The sequence below is a fragment of the Ixodes scapularis genome, unplaced genomic scaffold, assembly GCF_016920785.2.
Source record: "Ixodes scapularis isolate PalLabHiFi unplaced genomic scaffold, ASM1692078v2 PGA_scaffold1__304_contigs__length_218370807, whole genome shotgun sequence".
Classification (NCBI taxonomy): domain Eukaryota; kingdom Metazoa; phylum Arthropoda; class Arachnida; order Ixodida; family Ixodidae; genus Ixodes; species Ixodes scapularis.
In genome coordinates, this window is record NW_024609846.1 from 114421371 (window position 1) to 114444993 (window position 23623).

Genomic DNA, 23623 nt, shown 5'->3' on the forward strand with positions numbered 1-23623 from the left:
GGTCACCATTTTGGTTCATAGAACGAACGGTTTCTCCTTGAGCTCTTCATCCTCGATGAGCCAATCCAAATTTCCGGTGACAGGTTGCTTTACAGAGACATTTCTTGAATACCGAGATTTTGTTCTCCCCACACCGGCGAAAAAGCGCACATCTTCGGACCGCCACCATATACGGCGTCGGTGGCATTAAACATTCGTTCTCCTTTCTTGAAAAACGCAAGAACAACAATATCATTGTAAGAGATCAGGGGAGATAAGCATGACTGATAAGTTGATCAGATACACAGTGCCCGAGACGCTTATATTGGCAAGGAACACTTTCAGTACGATGACGCTACAGAGCGAGTTTGGCGCGAGTGGTTCAGAACGACCCTTTCGAAGTTTCGAAGATTTAAATGGACCGAAACGGCGATTGTCATGGAAACTGAAACAGATCAGCCTGCGAGGTTTGGTCGTCTGTGTGTTAGTATCTGTTTCTGTCCGGCTAGCAGGGAGAGAAGGCAGTCAGGCTACTTTCAGAGGACCCAGTGACTTTAACAAAGACCAGCTAACACAGAATGCGTTCTAGTTTTATCTAGTTTTATCATTGCTCACCACAGATGTTAGCCAGGGCGAGACCCAGTAAACGAGCGTTACCTTACACGGCTCTAGCCCGATAAGCGACATCAATGAGGCGAGCGGTCACATCGTATATTGCCACGCGCGTCAACGAGCGAGCGCGTGCGTGGCCAAATGTTTGGCGCGCTTGAATGTCACGCGGAATGTCTAGGTTCGATTCCAGTTACCGGAATGTTCTTTTATTTATTCTTTCAACTTGGCGTTCTCGTAAGTTCGAGAACGTTGTCGTCTGATCGATTTCCCAATGTTCTACGCGCCGCAAGTTCTACGCCAAATGTTCCAGCAACCCACGAGGGTACATAAGGGACTCCGCATGGCGAGCAGAGTCCATCTCGTTCCAGCACTTACCGCTCATTCACACTGGAAGCGGATCCGCGTTCGCAAAGCGGTTGCGAACGCGGTTGTATAAAGATTCAGTGCAATTGCACGCGCACTCGATGACATCAAGTGCGCGTGCAATTGTACTGGATCTTTATACAACCGCGTTCGCAACCGCTTTGTGAACGCGGATCCGCTTCCAGTGTGAATGAGCGGTTAATCCTGCTGTTTCGCCGCCATCGACGCCTGCGACGCTATCCCTTTTTCTATTTCGTTTTGGGCATAAGTACGCCACATTAAATGTTTATTTATTCCTGTTTATTTATTGTTTTTTTTAGTCGCCACCCGTAACAATCTCATATATAACGTCACACAACTCTCGCCGAGGCGTTTCGCCGGGAGCGCAATGGTGGCGATGCTTCCAGAGTAGCTGTGCCATCGCACCGACCCAGGTCCGAGTCCCGTTGGGGCGTCTTCCTTGTGTTTTAACTTCCTTCTATACTTTCTTTTTGAAATTATTTTTTGGTTTTTTAAACTTTAAATACAGCGGCCGGCCCCCCCTCCCCCCCCCCCCCGCCCCCCCCCCGCCCCCCCCCCCGCCCCCCCCCCGCCCCCCCCCCCCATTTAAAAAAGAAAAGATAAAAAAAACACAAAAATAATACAGTTTTTTTTTTTTTGTCGCGAAAATAAACTATGCATCGCCGAACTCTCATTCTTCGCCCAAATGTAGCGATAGAGGTCCGAAACAGGTACCAAAGTTTCAGCACTAACCGGTGCCTCGTTTAAACGTTACGCGATATTCTGAAAATTTAAATGGGAAAATGGGGCCCCTTTTCGGCCCGTTTTCGGTAACTAACGGTGCCCATAAAGCTCCATGTATTCAATAGCTCTGTCGGCCGCCGTTTTCTCAATGAAAATTTCAGCAAATCACTTATAACTTTTGAATAAGATAACGGTTAGTGCTGAAAATTGGGCATGTTTGGTTCGGATCGCTAGCGCTACATTTGGGCGGAGAATAAGCGTTCGGCGATGCGTAGTTTATTTTTTATATAAAAAAAATAAAAAGACAGTGTACATTTTTTTTTTTGAAGGGACATTTTGTATAACTTAGTCGTTTAACGCTTTTAGCGCGCTGCTCGTTCATGACACTGGTTCATGACACTCTGCATGCCGCAGGCTTACACACAACCGTTTTCCGCCCCATTGAAAATTCGGCAAGGGTGCAAAGGTTACATTGTCAGGTGCCGTCACGTGGATGTATGTGGTCACATGACCGTGGCGTTACGTTGTCGCGTGGCGTCACAGCGTCCCGTGAAATCCCAGTTTCCACCCTCCAAATTTCGCGGAGAAATTGGCCCGCTCAATTTAGAGGGGAGAATTTCTCTGTGCGGCTTTAACGGGGAAACGAACGCATCGCGTGACGTCGCAGTGTTACGATACACTGTAAATTGCAGCCAGATTTTACGGAGAAGCGTTTACCGCTAGATTTGGCGGGCCTCATTGTACACATAACGGATCCGCTGCAAAACCTCACAATTAACAAGTGTCACAATAAAAAAAAACAAAAAAAAAAACGGAGAAGATAGGGGCAAAAGAGAAGCCAAAACCACACACACGCACGTGTACTCATGCCTTTAGCGCACATAAAAAATATTAATCGATACCAGCTATATTTTGTTGCACCTAAAGTCTAGACGCAGCCGAAGCTACAAGCTAATGGAACCAATCAAACAGCGCCAAAAGCGCAAGTCACTGGGCCTTTTTCTGTTTATGATAGGGTCAGCGACGACAGAACACGTACAGAAACGCGACGAACACCACGATGGTGAGATTTTGGCGCTATCTGGGGCCCTAATCTGGGGCCTTAAGCTGGACACTTGGCGAAAACGTCGGCGAGAAATCTGGCGGCCGCGATTGGCCAACGCCGCACTTGACCTTGGCGCCGGCCAATCATAGCCGCCGAATTTCTCGCCGACTTTTTTGCCAAGTGTCCAGATTAGGGCCCCCGGACACTTGGCGAAAACGTCCGCGAGGAATCCGGCGGCGTTGATTGGCTGGCGCCAAGGTCAAGCGCAGCAGCCGGCCAATCACGACCTCTGGATTTGTCGTCGACTCTTCTGCGAAGTGTCCAGATTAGGGCACCTGGTTGGTCCCATAAGCTCGTAGCGTCGACTGCGTCTGGACTTAAGGTGAAGCGAAGTATGGACTTTTCCATCAATTATCATCCAGGCGAAAGATGCTGAATCACTGAGCTGTGGACGCATGCGCAGCGCCTGATATATCGCACAGCGGAGCAACAGCGCACGCTCCGAAGGGCGTTCCACAGTCCAGCAGACAAAGATGGCAACGCGCTGTAGGCAATTTTTGCAAAGGTCTAGAGACGCTTTGCAGCAGTTTTTTTCCCTCTTATCTGATTTACTTCACTTTGTCGTTACTATAGCAGGCCAGGTTATTGCGCCATTTTATACTCTACAGTGTCGTTCCTCTTAGCACTGGCCTTTGTGGGGGCTCGCCAACGCTCCTTCCAAAGATGGGTATCTCGGTAAGGCGAGGAAGAAGGTCAGCAATGGCGGCTCTAATCTGGCGCGCGTGTAAAGCGTCTATAGCACATCTTTCTCCCTTCCATCTTGAACCGGCCGTTCGTCTTGCGTAGGACTACCCAATTCCATTTTTTTCCTCACCGGAAAGGACCTTGAGAAGCCTATACACACCAACACACCATTTACAAACAATCAAGCCCGCGCTCGCCCACACCGGGTGTGGCACACTGCGCGCGCGCAGAGACCAGATCCGCGTGAGGCAAAGCATCTGCGCATGCGCAGTGCTGACAGCAGCGCCCCCATGGTGGCGTGACGTCAGAGAGTCGAGTCGGTCCATAATCCATTCCACTTACAGTCTGACCCGAGCCAATAATACGCTCTAAAAAAAAAAAAAAAAAAGAAAAAAAAAAAAGAGCCCCTGCGTTTACTTTTCCGCACAAACCTCGGAGAGTCAATCACCGCAACTTATAGAGGCAGTTCAGCGAATGACGACGCTGAAACATACGTCTAGACCAAAAAACGCAGTCTGAGTTGTGACATTAAGCAATGCAAGCGTGACGTTTTGTATTGCTTAATGTCACAACTAAGACTAAGTTTTTACAGCGGAGCTGTTAAGGGCTAGTTTCCTCAGGATCGTGTCCGCCAGCAAACAAACGAGGACACAAAACTCTGGACAGCTACCGCCATCTATGAGCGACGGCGGCAGCCTTTCCAGCCTTTCCACTCTGGCTTGACGACTCGCAGCCGGCCATTACTTCATTCCCACCATAGTACAGCTTCGCTGGCCTTCCTTAATTCTTTACGAGAGTGGAAAGGGTGAAAGTTTTTTTGGTCTAAACATATGTTTCGGCATCGTCATTTGCTGAGCTGCCTCCGTAAGTTGCGGTGATTAGCTCTCCGAGTGTGGTGCGGGAAAGTAGACGCACGGGCCTTTTTTTAGAATACGTTTCATTGATATAATCGTCGTCTTTGTGCGTTTGCTATCACCGAATCAATCGATCATGCGCAGTGAAAGCACCGCTATCCTGCGCTTTTCTTTTTTATGCGAAAGCATTAACTGTCCCATGGAGTGAGCCGACGTCATCAGTTGTGAAGCCGCGCGAAACGGCACCTTAAATCCTTTCTCCAAGTGAAGCCAGCTCCCAGCTATGAAACCACGCGAAAAGCCTAGCCAAACGGCACCTACTTTCCCCGATCCCACAGGAGCGGAGTGAAGCTGATGGATTTCGGCTTCGGTCCCACTGGCTGGCGCGCGTCGACGAGGCTCCCACTAGCCGCTGCGCGTCAGTTTCAACGACCGCCACCCCATGGCGCTGCGTGTCCGACAGCGCGCCGGTAACACGAAACGTCCAAGGTCAGAGCGGCGAGGAGGGGGCGCGCTCTGCCGTCGACGCAATACGCTGCAGACGAAATAAGGGAGCGGAACAATAGCGTGCATGCTTTCGCATTCACAACTCATAAGAAGTGCTTAGGTGTACCTTGCGCCTTTATTTATTTATTTTAGTGAGTTATCGATTTTGCTGGCAATAGCAAGTAAAAAAAAATGAACGAGCCGTGACGGCGCACTTTTTGGCGCGATTACCAATTGGCTTCGTCAGATCACAGCGTTGGCTACGGTCGAGAACAGAGTGGTGTATGTAGGAAAAGACGCAACCCCCATTTTATCCATAAAAGAGTTTAAGTGCGTTTTACACATTTATCCCGAAAAAAAAAAAAAGGCTTCGCTTTAAACACATTTTACATGCTGGAAAGCAGAGCAGCCAAACTGTGGACGACGTTCTGACGTTCTGCTTCCGAGTTGTTTTACTCGCACGGAACTTCGGCCCGCTTTTAACGACGGTCTGGCCTTTACCGCGAACGCGTTCTCGGCCTCGCGAAATAAAACGGCGTGACGCTCTTCAGATCGTTGTAAAAGACGCAAAAAAAAAAAAAAAGAGATCTTCGCAAAAGAGTTGCGGTGAAGAGACTAGACCCTGGGCGGCGTGTAACGAAACACAGTGAGAAATTATCCTCCGTTTTCCTTTACGACGGCCCGCAGTGGATGCAACGAGCCATTCCAGCCAGCCCCGCGCCGAGAACGAACCACGTGACTATGCGCCCCGCCAGTCGCTGCGCCCCGCCCGAAAGTCTCGTGGTAATTTCCACAGCGTTGGACTGGATGGAATGGCACGTAGCGTTCTCTGCAGTCAATCGTAAGTTGAAACGAAGCGTCTATAGAAAAAAAAAAGAAAACGCGAAGGAGACCAAGTAAAGAAAGACGACACGCTTACACGCACGCGAGTTGGAGAGAACCGGTACCGATTATTGGATTAGTGTTTCGCGTGATTCCAGGGGAAAAAAAGAAAGTGGGGTCTCGTGATATCCCTAACAGGATTAGAACAAAGGAGAGGAAACAAAGGGAAAAAATGAAAATAAAACGCCACGGCCGAAGACCGCGGAGAAGAACGCGGGGCATTGTTTAAGAGAAGCGGAGGGTATACACGCGGAGACGCTGGAACGAGAGGACAGATTTAGAAACCGAGCGCGACCGCAAACGTAAGAATGGAGGCAAAAGTATAAAACACGGCGGAAGTGACTCGGAGACACGACGCGGACCGGAGAAACAGGAACGCGTAATCGAAATGTCTAGGTTGAAGGTGAACATGACTATTTCAACTAGACGTTACTAAAAAAAAAAAAAAAATGGCCGAAGACAATTAAAATGCTTAAGTGCTGCGTGTGGGAACATTCCTACACGCAGCGCATTCTTAGAAGCATCTACGTTGCTGTGATTTTCTTTGTGTTTTATTTCTGAGGCGCGTGCTTGATAACGTAGGTTTATGATCATCTTTCGCGGACAGCGCCTACGTTTCTTGTGTAATGAGACAAATATGACTTTTGCCTAAAAAAAACCCCGCAAATTTCGACAAAAGACGTGTCGTTTTTGTCCCTTTTTGTGTTTATACTTTTAGTAACTTCATAGATACGCGTGCAGGACACAGGAACGTAAGTATATCGATTGCAGAGCGTCTATACTCTGTTTCACCTTGTGTTGTACCGCAGGAAAGGCTACAAGCGCGAGCTCTTTGCTCTGGGGCACATCTCGGCGGCACAAGGTCTCGTGCACCAAGGGCAGCTGCAAACGCTATGAGCTCGCGCTTCTAGCCTTCGCTGCGGTACAACATAAGGTGAAACGGAGTATAGGAAGTGGAATAATACGTTAAAAAAAGTGTGACCTCTTCGTATAGTCGCCCCTAATGTATTGTCCCTTTATCACCAGTCCCTAACAATCTTACAATAAGACGACTGAGAAAAAGAGACAGAAAGAAAGAAAGATAGCAGCGAAAAGCGGGCAGCAGAGAATGTGCCAATTTATATATATATATATATATATATAACAACATTGGCAGTTGCATTTTGAGCTTTCGATCACACTGTCGTATGCAGAAATGTGTTTAAAGATGGACGAACATCGTACCGGCGTGCGACCGTGTAATCACTACTGCGTGATGCACGTTAAAGACCCCAGGCTAGCAGTTGTACTGCACTGGTTAAATATGTCATCTGCAACTGAGGCACCAGACGCCACTTAGGCTAACTTCCGGGAGAATAAACATACACACAGTATTATTATATGTGTTCTAAGAAGGACGCAGCGGAACATGATTTCCTGCATCGATGGTCAAGGCACGCACCGCCGTCTTTTTAAAGCGTCGCCACGATATCATTTTATACCACATTTCTTTTAGTTGTTTCCGAATACTTTTGGCGACTCGTGATGTCTATTCGAAACGTCACGGCGTCTTCTCTCCTGTCTCTTCTGTTTTCATTTTTTTTTTGTTCTCAAAAGTTTATGGCAGCTGAGAACGCAATTCTGCGTTAAAAAGAAAAGCATCTGTGCAAGCGATGTTCCACAACCAGTTCACCGTATGATTAGGCGCTTGTAGGAGTCAACGAATGAAAACCACAACAAAATCACAACAGAACAAGAAAAACAGAATGCCGACACTGAAATAAGTGACGTCGCGTCAGTTCCGAACAAATCAGAACCTTGAAGAAGTCAAGTGACTATGTGAGACAGAGGACCATTCCAAAGCTTCTCAGGGGATTTCGAGTTCTTAGCGGTTATTTTTTAAACCATAAACAAGTTTGTGCTTTTTCAAAATGTTCATGGCCAGTCCAAGAGCTTCCGGGAGGATTTCCTTCCAAATTGGAACAATGACTTGCTCAAAGAGAAGAACGGAAGTTAAATAGCACTACTACTGAGGTGTCACCAAATAAAAAAAAAAGTACAATGTAAAGCAGCCGTAAGTTTATGGCACTAATACTATAAAAAACACAATGTGGGCAGGCCCCACTCAGGAAGCTACACGGCACTCTTTATCGCACACTGTCTGGCACTGTCACAACGGCGATTTGTCCGTTCCTGTCACGTGACATTTAATCTCCAACGGCTCGTAGGTGCCGCCGCAATTCTGTAGGTCGGAGCCGCATGGGCGCTGCTGACGACAAGTTTGCTCTGATCTGTGAGCTAATGCAGCTACACTGGTCCTACGCAACTATATATGGTGGAAATGACCTTCCTCTGAAGAGCATCTCAGTGGACCTAATGCTTAGGAAGAAGCGCACAAGCTGGAGATGTAGCAGAAACCTTTTAGGGCAGGTACAGATATCGCTCCAGCGCAGCCTGCCAGCTACACTTTCTTTTACTGAAAAGAAAGAGAGAGAGAGAGAGAGAGAGAAAGCGAAACACGAAAGCGCAAAAGACCCGAGCAGCGACAGAGTGCAAGCGAAAAAGAGCGGTGGACAAAGATTCGGGAGAGAGAGCCCATCGGCAATTCTAACCTAGTTAGGCGAATTCCCCTCGCGCGTGCTCCCCGGAGCTCACAGGCGTCCGCGCAGACATCAGCGTAAAGCCCGCGAAAGTTCCGGGACACGTCCCGGGGTTTTGCGTGACGAGGCTAATTCGAGCGGATCCGCGTGCAAAGCTGAGGTCTGCGTTCCGGCGCCCATCCGTCTTTGTTAGGCTGTACCTCCGCCGTGACAGACAACAGGCCGCGGGCGCCGGAACCCCGGGTGCGGACCACATCGCGCGCTTCCACGTTGCAAGAAACGGGTCTCACGCGTTCTGTGCCGAGTGGGAGACCGATTTGTATGGAACGCGCATTAGTCTATTGTTAGGCGTGCTCGGCTCCTTTGAAACTCTCGCGTCTCATTTCCAGTTTCTGGCAGGAGCAGGATGCGAGCAGATTGATGAGCAGGTTCTGCCAATTCTGATCGCCGGAGCGCAACTCGCGGTCAGGAAACATTTCGCGCAGAGTCGAAAGCAATTAGTGGGCAGCTCGGGAAGATGAACGTATGTACGCTGTTCATGGCAACAGCGTGTCTACCTTCAAAGCTGTGCCAGACGTGAATATCGCGATGATTCGCTGTGCTCGCCAGTCAGAGGGCTGCGCTACGCTACGCGAATGGTGTTCACGCGAGACTTCACGGTCTAGGTACGAGATCGCGAACTCTCCGGTACCTTTAGAGCGTGACTGTAAGCATCTTGGTTTAATTATATCGGATATCTTTTTCGCGGTTTCCTCACATCAAATATAATTGTGCATCGGCGTCAAAAAAGTTGAGTTTCATTAAACGAAAGCTGACAAACCCCTCCGATTCCAGTTAAACTTCGTGTTTACAATTAGTCAGACTCAAGTTTGGAATACGCAAATATCGTTAGCGATTCGTTCACTCAGAGGGACACGTGGGGGTTGGAAGTGGTGCAACGGTGCGCTGTTCGTTTTATTTATGGAAAATATAAAAGGCTCGATTCTCCGCCTCAAATAACGAAGTTAGAATATCTTTCTCCGCTAACATCAAAAAGCACACGACACAGGCGTCAGTTTTCCTTAACTCTCATCTTGGCACGTACTAATATTTCTAAATTTAGCTCTTTTTTCCCTCGTGCTATTCTTTACCATTTGAACTATTTATAAATACAAACTTTGCCCAAAGTTTCAAACGGCTTGCTTTGTAGCATATGGTTACTTCATTTAATTGTTGTAGGTTCATCCCTTTTGCGGGCGGTTAACACTGTATAATTCAACATACTGCATCTCTTTAGATCTTGTTTTCACTGTTTAGCACACATGCTGGCTAGTGGTAGTCTTCTTTTTTGGTTGTGCTTGAGTGTATATATATTTCTTTATTTGATTTGTTCCCCCTCCTTTGTTCGAATGCCGGTATATTCTTTACTTAGTTTGATTAACCTGTTTTTTCCAAAACTGTATAGTTTCATTGCCATTGATTTTGTTAAAACCTCTACCCAACCCTACTCCGGGCCTTTAATGGCTCGTAGTATTATTTAAATAAAACTAAATATTACTAAACAAAATATTTCGCCTAATAATTATGCCAGTTAGTGTTCTATACTAAATTTAAGTAGCGCGCTTTCACTTTGCGAAAACACACTTCTCTACAATAGTCATTTTAACCGAAAAAACAAAATTTGAAGAAAAAAACAAGCGGTGTTCGGGTGTTTGAGCGAACTCACTCGCCCCTGTACACCGTCGGGTCCAAGGTTGCGACACAGCTGTCGTAGTCGGTGAAATTGGAGTGTACCTACAGAAACATGCATCTCCAATATCAACCTTAATTAGCTCAAACCCCCTCCCCTCCAAAAAAAAAAAAAAAGAAGAAAAAAAATTGAACATAAACACAATTCAAGCTAGTATATCACCAACGTCCTATCGTTTCAACGCAGACTTTAAATAGAAAAAAAAAATTCTTTGTTCTATCTTTAAGTAGAGCCGTTAGAAATGTACCGCCGTACCTTTTTTCGTATTCTTTTCCATAGAAGCATAACCCTTAAATAAACCCCTTTTGTACGGATTGTTCTAATTTGAGCCGTAACGAAGACCCGTACCGACAGGCCGTACACCAAGGTCCGACTCTCGCGTCAGTCCCGCCACCGAAGTAGGCGCTGTTGCTGCGGGCGCGGCGCACGCTTAAAGGCCTGTTCACACATACAGCAGAGCGCTAAGTTAGCGCTACGTGAGCGCTCCAAGGAGCGCTCATGTGGTGCTTTCTGGCGCGTGACTTAGTTCTAACATAGCGCGCGATTAGCGCTTCTGTAGCGCCTTGTTAGCGCTCCAGTAGCACCTTGTTAGCGCTCCAGTAGCGCCGTGTTAGCGCTTCAGTAGCGCTTCTTGTACCGCGGTGCTGCGGATTAGCGCGTGCACCGCGGTACCGGTTCCTGTGGTTGGGTGTGCATCAGCAGCACCATGGCGGACATGTGGGATGCTGAAATAGAAATGCGACAAATGCTTTTAGATACGCGATTAGTGCACATGTGTGCGGACGGCTTAACGCCCAGAAGAGCCTTCTGGGTGCGCGAAAATATTTCGCCACCGAGATACCGACGGGTACCCGGCGAACCTTGTTCCCAGGCTGAGGGACCGAGACACAGAGCTCTTTCGTAGGCGAATATTTTTAACTGTGTGTCTTTGAAACCAGGGTCACGCATATCGAATAGAAAGCGATGAGGTCGTACCCAATCAATTAGTCGCTCAGAGCCCATGACTCTGGATCGCCTGCCAAACCCTTTGTTTGGAGAGCGGCTGTTTTAATTCCTCTTCCTTCAATGCCAAAGGAAAAACAATAACAAAGGAATCGCGGGGACCGCGCTGTTCCGCAGCAGCAAGCACGGCACAAGGAGCGTGAGAGCGCTAACAAAGCGCTTCTGAAGCGCTAACAGAGCGCTATTGGAGCGCTAACAGAGCGCTACATCACGCGCTAGGAAGCGCCACATGAGCGCTCCTTCGAGCGCACACGTAGCGCTAACTTAGCGCTTCGCTATATGTGTGAACCGGCCTTAACTTCTCACGCGAATATGTTTTCTTTGACAAGCGCGGTACCCATACCTGGTGCGGGCTACCGCGGATTCATTTGTAAACAGAGCGTCTGTCTATGTACGGTTTGCGGTGGAAAATCTTGGTCGCACGTGCGCTCACGCAATTTGCGCGGTGCATCACGGAAAACCCTAATGACACCGCGGGTTGCGCAGCGATGGCAGAGTCTCCTGCGAGTGCCGGGACAAAAGCAAAAAAGTCGGCCGACGCACGGCCCGAGGGACCCCGTAACGACCTCCCCAAACGCGAAACACGCAACGCACGCGGCGTGAAAGGAAGAGAAGACAATTGTAAGAAAGGGAGAACAAGGAAGGCGGAACTCCCGTGGAACAAACACCCGCGCAGCGACACAAAGACCACCGGAGAGAAAAAAGGAGATAATTAGGTACAACAAAATCAAACTTAACTAAAAAAAGTTGTCGTTTTTTTTGTAATTGGGCATTTGGCATTGCAAGACGAACTAAGGTCGGCAAAGACAGAGGTTTAGAAACAAAGCTTAGAATACTGGAATGTAAGCGTAAGACGTGCGCGCGCTTGGGAAAGCTAATTCAAGGAAAATTCAAGAAAAGTAGAAAACGAAAGATTGATAGAGAAAGAGAGAAATGAAACAATCAGAAATATCGTATGAGTGAAGTGTACGCTGTACGCGGTTAAAAAAAAAAGGAAGCTAATAAAAATAAGATATAAATAAAGAAAGAGTCAGAAAGCGTGTCACGCAAATAGAGACAAGCACGAAACGAGGTGAAACACGGAAAGGCATTCGTGCGTGCGGGAAATCAAATGAAACGACCACGCAGATAACGGCCGAAGAGAAACGAAAAGGCAGAGACAACGGAGCGTTGAGAAATAAGGGAGGGAGGGGAGGGGGGGAAGGTAAAGAGAGGAACGGACGACGGAGGGAGAGTGAGTGAGGTGGACGATGTCCACCGATATTCCAGGTTGGTGGCTCTTGGGCCGGCGCGGACACATTAAAGCGTCGACGCAGTTCGTCCGGCAGACGGCGACGCTATTTCGGGGTCCTCCCCACCCGACGAAGGCTTAATTATCACCCTTCCCCGACTGCCCTTTTCCCCCTTTCCCTCCACGCACCAGTGGCGACACAGTGGGAGAAAACAATGGCCTAGCGGAAAGATGGCCCCATTCCGCCCGCCCCGGCTCTCCCCTTACTCTCTTTCCCTCAAATGACAAACAACTGGGCCAGGACCTATACTTCGTTCAGCCCTAAACTGACAGTGCGGTGGAAGTTACATGCCTACTTGGGCCAGTCGCGCGTCTAACACCACGTCATCCAACACCACCTAGACAGAAGGCCTCCGCACCGTGATCTCATCCCAGTCAGATCGATCGAGGCCTGAGATTGGCCCCGAGTTCTGTGCCAATGTTCGGCTGGGACTCGTGCCCAATCAGCGCGTCGAAGGTTGGGCTCGGGCCCAATAGCCGAGTTAGCGCCATCCGACTCTGATGACGTACCATGAAGAAAGAGCGGAGCGTTCGGAGGCCTTCGTTATTCTAGATGGTGCTCCGTCATCACGCTCCCGCCATACTCACGAGCAGAGAGCTGAGGCGTCTGATAGGTCCGGCGAGCATGTAGCTCCCACCGCACTATCAGCTTAGGGATGGACGGAGTCATGGGAATGTGTCTACCCTTCCTCTCCCACCGGGAACGATGACACTAGAAAACAATGGCCCCAAGGGAAACCATGGCTCCAACCCTCCTCTCCAATGGCGGCGTTCCTTGATACACGGACAGCTTGTATCTCCCCCTCTTTCTTTCTCTCTTTGTGTCTCTATTTTTCCCCCTGGTTTTCACTAAGCACCTTATCGCCTCGGCGGGGTAATAACCACGCCCCAGATGCACAACGGCCCCGGGGCGACGCGGCAACTCGGCCATGCTTTGCGAGCTCCGACCGCCAACGACAACAAAAGAGAATGCATGCGCGCGTGTAAAGGGAACACAAAAAACGCATCAACAATGAACAAAAAAATTTTACAACGCGCGCGCGCGAGTTTACGAGGTGAGTCGATTAAGCGCCTTAAAGAACGTTAAACACGATAGCGGGTCGTATAACGGAAACCGATACCCGATGCGGGTGAATAATATACAATTTGCTGTTTGTTTGCTTCGAAGCAAAACAAGATGAAGGAAATTAATGTGGTTTCTTCCTTTAATGGTTTCAATGTGCGCATATTGTCTCGGAGTTTAGCTTCGGGTAAGAAGGAAATGGTTTATGGAACGCCAGGCATATACTACAAAGGCCCACCCGTCGATATCTTCGTGCGCGATACCGACAGTCGATTACTGTGGAAGAGAGGAAATGTTTTAACTGAGCAACGAGATTTGCGACGGCACACCGATCACGTAGGCGGGCATGTCTCAGTGTATAACGCATTACTGTGGCAAGACGTTCAACGAGCGTCGTCGTTATGGTCGGCTTTTCTTGCGTATTCTGTGAGAAGGGTAAACGCTCGGACACGTTCGAAGGTGCGTATGCAACGAAACTGAACTGTCAGTAAATAGGATTTTTGAAGACACTTATATTGTATCGCATCTCGCGACAGTCTAGAAGAATACAGGCGCGTTAAAAAGGGGGATCGATGGTAACCGAATGGGCTAGTGCGCACCAGCTCGAAGCACGTGGAGCGAAAGCTCGCGCTGCAGAACCCAGGGACCCTAGGTTCAATTCCCGCCCCCTTCTTGTTTCGATCTGGATGAGCACCGTACCGGCGTGCGGTCGTGTATCACTACTGCGAGGTGCACGCTAAAGACCCCAGGCTAGCAGCTGCACTGACCTGGTTAAATAGATATATTGTTAAATTGTCCAAGCATCAAGCAGAATGCAGGTATTGGTGTTCCACGCGCCACGCGCGCTGGCCTCAGCAGTAGTAACTTTTCTAAAGCAAATGCCTAAAGCGAATTGCATCTTGCACGCGTGCTCGTCAACAATTTATTTTGGTTATTTACTTCTAATCTTTTGTACGGGGAAGGCGTGCGCGTGTGGCGCGTGGAACACTAATCCGTGCATTCACCTCGATGCGTGGGTAATTTAGCAATAGGTCTATTGCTCATCTACAGCTGAGACACCGGACGCCCATAGGGACTGACTAAACTTCCGGCTGTATAAACATAAGCACAACACAATTAATTAGGCGCGTTAAACCTGTTCGAGGCCACGAGTTGTGAGAACAAAAAGCATCCGCCTTAGGCTGTTCCCAGGCAAGACGTCAGCCTACGGATCCCCAGGTGGCGGGATCGATTTCAAACCGAGGTGCATGCAATCTGACGGAGGCTCATTGGGGCGAAGGCGCCCTGAAGCTGAGATTTCGGTTGCACGGATCCCCACGTCGTCGAAATCATTCCCCAGTCTTCCGCTGGGTCGTCCCAGACGCCCTTCGTTATCTTGACACGTAAAACAAACAAACAAACAAACAAACAAACAAACAAACAAACAAACAAACAAATAAACAAACAATTCTTAGTTTGTTTTTGTGGCAAACAAGATTCGAAGTGAGCTTTCCGAAGTGTGTTCGCGAATTCGTCTAGTAGTTCATGCATCTCGCGAAAATATTTTGAACTCGTATGCTTTAGATCTCAGTGCATATATCAGCGAGCCTCAACAAACGCATTGCGAGCCAATGAATACAAATTAACGCCGTAATCTCGCGCTTTCCATAAAACGTTCGTTTTTTTGGCACCCAATTCGATACTTAAATTTTATTGCCTAGGAAAGTACTAGATTTTTTTTACGACGTTTCTTAAAACGATTGTTGTTGTTTAGGCCTTATCCGGTTGGTCTTAACACGGCGCGATGCCGATTCTGACGTACATCCGCGGACAATATGAGCTGAAGCACCCGATCAAGCCTTGTTCTATATCTGTTCTTTACAAGCTCTAATATCTCTCAATGATGATAATACAGTTAATGGAAAGGTGCAAGCCAGCTGGACAAGAATAACAATATTAATCCCTGGAGAAGGGAAACAAGGGGGACAAAGGACAAACACAAATCCCCAAACGGAGCTAGGTGAATGGCGCGCCACTGAAAAAATTCGCCTGGTCCTGTTTTCGAACCAGGAACCTCTCCATTTCCAGTGGAGCGCTCTACTAACCGAGCTCACCAGGAGTTAGGCTAAGTAGATCAAATAAGCTTTAACAGCTGCCACCGGTCTAACACGAGCAAGCGTGGCTTGCATTTTAAGAATATGATGATAATGCGACTAATGCGAAAATGCAAGCAAGCTAAACAAGATTTTTTTTTTCGCGCACCTGTTACCTAGTGTGTTTTGAGATTTGTGTATCGTTATTCTTGTCCAGCTCGCTTGAACCTTTGCAATAATTGCATTATCATCATAACCTAAAAATGCAAGCCACCCTTGTTGGCGTTAGACTTGTGGCGGCTGTTAAAACCCTTTGCTCTGCGGACGTCAAACTCCTGGGTAGCTCAGTTGGTAGAGCACTCCACTGGAAATGGAGAGCTCCCTGGTTTGAAACCAGAACCAGGCGGATTTTTTCAGTCGCGCACCAGCCATTTAAATGTGTTTGGAGATTCATGCTTGTCCTTTGTCCGCTGTGTTTCCCCTTCTCCAGGCATTATTATAGTTATCTCTCAATCGTTCAAAAAGTCTGAAATATGGGACCTCGATTAACTTCGCATTCCATTCCTAGATCGGACCACAGTTCTTTCAAGGACTGGAAAGTACGTCTAAGAAGCACGAATGACTCTTTCAGCTCGTAGTTTCCGCGACAATACGTCTTACAGTGTCTCAAACACGACCGAATCAGCGCCAAATAAGTCGGGGTTGATTATCCAAATTCACGGGTTTAGCGCGTCGACAAATGTAATCAGCTCCCCGAGCAATCAGGCCGGTCTCTACCCGCGAAACAATATCCTCACTCAGCCTGCATTCACGACGAGGATCGATGCGACACGCCTTGGACAGAAACGTGCCTCTCGGCACGAGAACGGGCTCACCTCGGAGGACTCATCCCATTACAGAGCCTTAATGAAGCATTCTTCCACTCCTTCTACGAGCAACCCCATTTAACATAACCGTGGGAGTAGGGCGGCCTAAAGTGATTATAAACGGCGTGTGACAATCGTTGAAGAGATTCAGGAATCAAGTCTCCAGAAGAAGAAATACAAGTTATACGTAGCTTTTTTGTTTTTTGTTTTTGCGATTTAGTAAAAGGGGAATATGATGATATCCGGCTCCCGAGGCGTACCAAATGTACTTAATAAACAAGAACTCCTGTGTCTCCAAAGTCTCCTAAAAAAATAGTGCTTTTTTTGTTTCGTACTTTTCACGGTTAAACAATAAACGACGCACCGCCGAAAGCCCAGTCTCCTCCCAAGGGCAGGTCGGAACCAGATGCCAAAGTTGAAGAACTAACCGATATCTTATTCAGAAGTTATCAGTGATTTTATGAAAATTTCAATGGGCAAATGTAGGCCGACGATGAGCACAAGTACATGGAGCCAGTGAAAACGGACACCATATTACAATTGAAATATGAAGAAAACCGAGTAACGGTTAAGAGTTGAGCTTGTTGGTACATACTTGTAATTATATCAGCTTGAACTTCAGAAATATCTAGAACACAAAGACAGAAAGGACAGGATATGACACACAGCTGACTACCAACGATGATTGATGGCGTGCGCACCATCCACAAAAAAGAAAGACAGTACCTACAGAATGTCACGCCCCAAACAACAACAGCACGAGCTTGTGGCGGGTTAGTTCAAAAACAATAGTTGGCTAGGAATACTGTGCAAATGATTTGTACATATTTTTTCTATAAGTGTAAATATAGGGAGTGATCTTTATTAGTGGAATAGGGTAAATTATATAATAGGTTATTGTGCTCCACTTGGGACTCAAAAGGAAGGAGCAAAAAGGCAAGGAAGAAGTTTACACTAAAACATCGTTGGTAGTCAGCTGTGTGTCATATCCTGTCCTTTCTGTCTTTGTGTTCTAGATATTTCTGAAGTTCAAGATGATATAATTACATGAAGAAAACCTCCGATACATATTGAGGAAGAGTTAGTTCTGAAACTTTGGCATTTGGTTCGGACCGCTAGTGCTACATTTAAGCGGTGATTCATCGTTAAGCGATAAGTAGTTTATTTTTGCGCTGAAAAGAAAAAAAAAAAAAAAATAAGAGGAAAACAATGTGAACGTCTTTTGGAGACGCGATGTACTAGAGTACTCTAGGAAAGTACGTTGATTGGCTATACTTAGTGCATATCAGTACAAATTTGGACTTTCTTTTTTGGCTTTACGCCATGGTACCATTGCACATGCTTGATACAGTGGTTATGTGTGCCTGCCTTTTCTTGAAGAGAGATGAGTTGAGAGCTAGCACCCTTCCTGTCTTAGTTGCTTGTCCTTGTTCAAAAGTAGTGCTCTTCGCCTCGTGTTGGTGGCCGCTCTTTAAAGTGAAGTTACATGCTTTGTTTAAACAAAAAAGCTGGTTATGGCGCAAGACGTACGTGTCTTGGGTCGGCTTTCGAGTATCAGCGTCTCAGCTAAGGCTGTGTTAACTAAAGTACGGTCAAAGCCAGCGCACGTGTGGAGTGGCACGTGAAGTTGAGTCTCAAGAGCTCGCATAAACCAGGCTCGGTAGGCTTTCCTTCACACAGTCTACGCCTACGTTATTAGATCTATCAGTTGATAAGCACCAGAGAAAAGCGGCGTGCCGCGTGCGTGACTGAGAGGGAAAGCTTCTTCGTACTTCTAGAAGATTCCTGTTTACTCTTACCGCGAGTGTAATAGATAAAAAGGCCAATATGACCTTGCCGAGTCAGTCACCCGACTCTTCAATGCTCAAACATTCTAGGCGGAATGCTTGAAATATCGAGAGTAGTAGGTAAGGAGCCCAGCGTGGCCTGGACAACTCACTCCCGCACTATCCAGCTGTCACGCCGACCTCTCGACCCTCGCTGCTGCCGTCTTCGACGCTCGCTGTTGCTGGCTCGATGCTCGTCCTTTCTTTTGTTTCAAGAACAAGTTTACCGGTTGAACCTTTTTTTTCAGCTTTAAGCTTGTCTATCTGTTTCCATCCGCGACGGTTCTTCTCTGTTGCTCGCACGCGAGCAGGTACGGACAGATAGCGTTCCTAGCGCCACCTGCGGCAACGCCTCCAAGGGCGATAGAAAATGATCGTTCTCAAAAGACGCTATTTTTGCAATCTTTATGTTTATCATAAAAATCCCAATAGAATCACATTCCACCGGAGGCAATGTGCACCCGACGTTCCGCAGGTTCCGCCGCTTCTTTCCATAGGGCGGGCTGATAGCGTAGCGAGCGCCACCGAACGGACGCGCCACGAGAAGGCGCCAGACATTCTACAGGAAGCTTGTCAACTGACTCTGCTCTAGTAACGTTGGTCCATATGCCATGGAGGTGGGAAGAAGAGGAGGTGACATACCGGCTCCAGCCAGGCGAACGAGAAAAATCCCAAGTGAAGGTGGAAGTAGAAATCGCGGTCGGAGGGAACGCCCCCAAGGGCGCCCGAGGGTGTCCTTTCCGTACAATAGGGTCTTTTGGTCTTGTCCGTTTTTGGTAATCCTGGGGGGCGTCTCCCTCAAGAACGGAAATCTCCACCGCCCTCACTTCTGGTGGCGTCACGTCGCCTCGAGATGCTTCCTACCTCCTTGGTTGAAGCCAGGGGTCTCCCAACCCCGGCCCGCCGGCCAGAGACGGCCCGTGAAAGTCTTCCGACCGGCCAGCGGCTGGCAGTGGTCTTTAAGATGAAGCCCGGCCCGCAGCCCGCTTCCAGCAGACTCGCTGCTAACGGTGCAAAAATAAGTGCGGGTAAAGAAACGGCGCAGCGACGCGCTCCAAATACTCAAACTAAGATACCAGAAAGAGGAGAGAAACTGCACCGTAACGCGAGTCCACTCGCCATACTATTAATTGTCATATCCAGCATTACCATTCTTAGACCCTTAATCCCTGTGTACCTATGTTAAAATTCCATGCCGTCCTCGTGTACATTGCTCTTAGAGTCCTCTGTCGCAACTATTTCATACTGTCAGCCTTAGTTTTATAATTTTAATTAGTCGTTTACACCGCGCGAATACGCCAAAGTTCCCGTGCGCTTTGATTAATGATGGTGAGTTTTCTTGCTCACACGTGTTGTGAGCAAGAATACCGCTAATTGAATAATTAGCGGTATTCGCTAATTATTCAATTCCAAATTCAAGCAGAATCCACTATTTTTTAATACTTACTCTGACATCTATTTTCGTGTTTAAATGCTTATCTAGCTTTAGTTCAGTTTTTCTCCATTTATGATTACTGTCTCTTCTTTTTTCCCGGCGCTCAAGACTGCGACAGATCGCTAATCCGGTCCCTTGGCAAAAACGTTTGGAGACTCGTAGTCTAAGCTGAGACGCTGATTCGAGAAAGCCGGTCCAGGTTCTACATTTGGGAAACGCAAACATCGCACTGCAAGAAAACAACAAAAATCAAAGCACACCATAAAGGAGGAGTTTCTGCTGTTATAGGCAGACCTAAACGTCAAAGAATCAAACTAGGGAGTTTTAGCAAATCAATTTTCACAGAACCGATATTCCTCCGCACGCACTTCATGGCAAGTGTTGACGATGTAGCGGACTACCCCGTTACCAACCTCGTTCTATCAAAACTTTATCCGCTAAAACTCACGAGACAAGGATAAAAAAAATAATAAAATGCTTTGCCTCAAGCATGAACCCGTTGCTCTTTGTGGTGCCTCAATAGGCGTGAACGCTCGAAGCTTGAGCAACAGCTGAACCTTAAAAAAGAGAGCTCGCGCTGGAAGTAAGAGAGAGTATTAGGGAACCGTTTTTGCACATCCGATACGGTACGTTAGGCCCTCCGGTACGAACTGCGCATGCGCTAGTCTTCTGCGGTAGCAGATGCGCAGATTGCACCGGAGGGTCCATCGTAATGTATAGGATGTGCAAAAACGGTTCCCTAAAACTATCGAATACCGCCGGGTATCGATCTACCGCCCGTTCGCGGTGACATGATGCACCCTTCCAATATGTACAAGTCCTCAGCCCAGCGTGCGATCTCCTCACCTCAGCATGCGGTCCCCGCGCGTATGTTAGGCGCACCGGAAAGCGAGTAAATCACGCGCCAATCGGACGAACACTGAAAATGGAACCGGCCAGGAACCCACTTTTTGGAAAGGTACTCTGTTCAAGTGTTGGCAGTAACGGGTTACTTTTTTCAGTAAGGTAGTATAGCTAGTCATTACTTTTTCAAAAGAGTAACGGGTAACGTACTTAAGTTACCTATTTCGACTAACAGGTAATGTACAGGGTCCGATCGAGAAAAGTAAACCCTACTTTTCGGCCCGCGTAAAAAATACCACGCATCGCAGAACGCTCAAACTCCGCCAGAATGTAACCCTATCGGTTCAAGCAAGATGCCAAAGTTTTACAACATGAGCTTACTTTAATCAAAAGATAAAATAAAAAAAAAAAAATAAAAACGAAAAATCTCTACGGGGAGGCTCCGCCCACGGAGAGGCGCAGACGGAGGCCGTCTGCTTTGCGTTGCATCGCATAGGTGGCGCTACCACCGGTGTTCGGGTTTGCGAAGAGCAAAGCAGACGGCATCTGCTAAACTAATTAGCATGAAGAAATGTTATGCTTGAGCAAATCCACCGAGGTATCACAAATTAGAGCGCGTAATCTTTATTTCCGTTGCAGTGAAAAGCAGTGCGTAAGTGAAACTTCAGAAATGATAGAGAACAATTCCGAATTTGCCGCCAAGCCCGGCAGATGCCCGTGATAACCCGCCAACCCGCATAGGTGGTGCCGCCACCTATGCGATGCAACGCAAAGCAGACGGCCTCCGTCTGCGCCTCTCCGTGGTCGGAGCCTCCCCGTAGAGATTTCTCGTTTTCTTCTTTTATCTTTCGAGCCAGGTAAGCTCATGTTCTGAAACTTTGGCATCTCGCTTGGACCGCTAGGGTTACATTCTGGCGGAGTTTGAGCGTTCTGCGATGCGTAGTTTTTTTTATGCGGGCCGAAAAGTAGGGTTTACTTTTTTCGATCGGACCCTGTAGTTAGGTTACTCGTTACAGCTTCCCAACACATGAAAAAAGTACACTTACATTTTTTCCGTGTTTCTATAGTTCGTTTTACCCAAAGTCCAGCCGCGGCCCATGCTCTCGAGCTGATGGGACCAATCAGACAGCGTCAAAAGGGCGCTAGCGCCATCCAAGCAAACAGAAAGGGACACTGCTTTCGCAAAACTGCTTCTATGCGGAGAGCAAGTTCGTCTGCTTCTTGCACAAGGGTTGCGATGATGTCAGAACGCCAAACTCTTAATGGCTGATTAAACAAAAAATTGTTAGTATATCTGGAGGCATCTAGCAGCGAGGTCTACCCACTATCCTTTCAATCAAAACCAATCAGAGCTCGGCGTCGTTCTGACGTCACTGCAACTCCTGCGCAAGAGGCAGACGACTTGTTCTCCGCATACTTCGTTTCACTTTAAGACCAGACTCAGTCGACGCTACGAGCTGATGGGACCAATCGAGCAATGTGAAAATCGCATGTCACTGCGTCTTTCCTGTACGCGATTGGTTCAGCGATGATAGAACACTTACCACATTAAACGAACACCATAACGTTGCATTTTGACGCTGCTTGATTGGTCCCATTGGCTCCTAGCGTCGGCTGCGTCTTGACTTAAGGTGAAACGAAGTATAAACATGAAGTCTACCTGCTTTCGCGTGTCGTCTGCAATCTGCTAGCAAGTTTGCCAGTCGGCGTAGCGACTAGTTTGGTAGTCACCGGATTGACAAACCACTATGCACTGCGTGTCACATAAGCTCGCGATTGATCGGGAATAGACTCTAGAATAACAGCACGATGCAACCGCAAGCCTTTCAACTCGCGTAGCCACCAAACACTCACTTACCTGTCACAACAAGGTGGCTGCGAAGGCATCATCGAAAGACATAAAGCGCGTTAAAGGAAACGGCGTCCACTACCCAGCCAGATCTAGCTTTTTTGCGCTGTTAGACTTTTTGGAAGGGGTCTATAATCGTCACTGACAGGATTGAAAACAGCAGGGAGGAGCTCTAGTTGCCCTGCCTCCAGCGCGCGCTCGATACCTTCGATATCGCTTTCGGTGTTTCGTGAGCCTCGAGTGTGCACGCGCAGCCGAAGCACGACGGAAGGCAACGACCGCGTGCTGAAGGTGGGGCTTTCGCAAGAGACGCCCAGCCGTTCTCGCCTTGTCAGTGACTATAGTTTTTTTATTCTTTGACCAAAGGAAACGCCGTCGTGTTTTATTCTGTGTTAATTATTGTGTTTGTTGCAGTATTTAGCATACGTCATCAGGGGTTATGAAAGGAGGCCCGGAGTTCGAATCCCTGCTCCGCCAAAATACTTTCATTCTTATTTGATCAGTGCGGTTCAATCATCCGCATAGTTCGTCTAACCTGTGCTCTGCAATGGCCTCCGATAGGTGACGTTAAAAATTATATACAAGGTGTTAGTTTGAGGCAGCATAGCTCCAACCGAGAAAGCTGATTCCATCAGAAAGCCCGTTAAATGCCACGCTTAGTATTCCTCCTTTCTGAGTTTTTTTTTTACAGGTCGGGGTGATTGGTCCATCGCTATCTTTGCACAAAAACAGACGCGTGGGACTCTTACTTTAACGCTGTGTCGTATTTAGTGCGTACACCACGCGACACAGTTAGCACGAAGGCGACGTCGTCGCATTTCGACGTTTTACTGAGAGAGGCTATCGAAAAGCCTCACAGTTTAGCGCTTCGCGTGGTGCCCCGAATAAGCACTTTCAAACAAAGTGGAAAGAGCTAGTTCCTAAAAAGAGACAGAAGGAAAAAGAGAGAGGGAGGAAGAGAGAGAGAAAGAGAGAGTGAAAAAAAAAGAAGAAGAAGAAACAACTGACTATCGATTGTTCGTGCCAACCGTGTCACGATCTGTATACGTATATGGAGGTACCTACATAACCCCAGCAGAGCGTAGCAACAGAACGTTGCGGGGAAGATGATGTCCGGGGTAATCAGGCACACCCGCGCGAGGCGGCATCGATTGCAATCAGGCGCCGTTGGTCCGCAATCGAGACGGGGGAAGCCGACGCCAATCAAGTGAGCGGGAGGGGGGAATGGAGGTGGCAGAAACCAACGTGTGCTAGACAAACTAAGCTGGTCAAGCTGGTGATATGTAGGAGTTGTTGCACAGACTCTCGTAGAAAAGAGATATTGATCAGGTACAGAGCGCGACACTGTTAGCGCGAACG

The 23623-nt window shown here is 47.8% G+C and overlaps 1 protein-coding gene across 1 annotated transcript in view; it reads right to left on the reverse strand.

The window, feature by feature from the left end:
• Positions 1-23623, reverse strand: part of LOC8053885 (calmodulin-binding transcription activator 2) — a 955024-nt gene that overhangs the window by 65851 nt on the left and 865550 nt on the right.